The sequence below is a fragment of the Hippopotamus amphibius genome, chromosome X (genome assembly GCF_030028045.1).
Source record: "Hippopotamus amphibius kiboko isolate mHipAmp2 chromosome X, mHipAmp2.hap2, whole genome shotgun sequence".
Taxonomy (NCBI): domain Eukaryota; kingdom Metazoa; phylum Chordata; class Mammalia; order Artiodactyla; family Hippopotamidae; genus Hippopotamus; species Hippopotamus amphibius.
This window is the reverse complement of record NC_080203.1, coordinates 36516836-36517512: the sequence shown is the minus strand read 5'-3', so window position 1 is coordinate 36517512 and position 677 is coordinate 36516836.

Genomic DNA, 677 nt, shown 5'->3' with positions numbered 1-677 from the left:
ACTAGTCAAAAGCATGTTTTAGTAATGGAAAGAAAGTAATGGACAGAATTTTAGTAGTGCAAGTTATTTAGTATAGATGGAGCACATTTTGTAAGCACTGGGTGGGAAGAGGGTATAAACTGTGAAGGCAAGAGATGAGGCAGAAGAAGTAAGCAGGAACCTGATCACTAAGCTTTTTATGTTACATTATAGTCAATAGACTATCATGAAAAAAATGGGCAATAAATGTTTTTTTTAACAGGGAAGTTATATGACCAGTTTTGGGATTTGTGCTTTAGAAGATCAATTTTGACTGCACCCTAGAAAAGGGTTTGGGAGGAAGGCGTTGCAGTAATCCAGACAGGAGATAATGATGGCTTAAGATAAAGTAATGGAACTGGGGTAGAGAAAAGTAGATGGATTCTAGAGATATTTAGTATATGGAAAAAACAAAGTGGCTGATTAGAAAGATTGAACAATCAAAAATGCCTGCTTACCTTGAGTTGGCAGGCAGTGGAGAAAAAGCAAGTTTAAGAGAAAGAAGGTAATTTCAGTTTTGATTAATTAATTTATTTTTATTTATTTATTGGCTGAGTTGGGTCTTCGTTGCTGCACGCAGCCTTTCTCTAGTTGCGGCGAGCAGGGGCTACTCTTTGTTGTGGTGCACAGGCTTTTCATTGTGGTGGCTTCTCCCATTG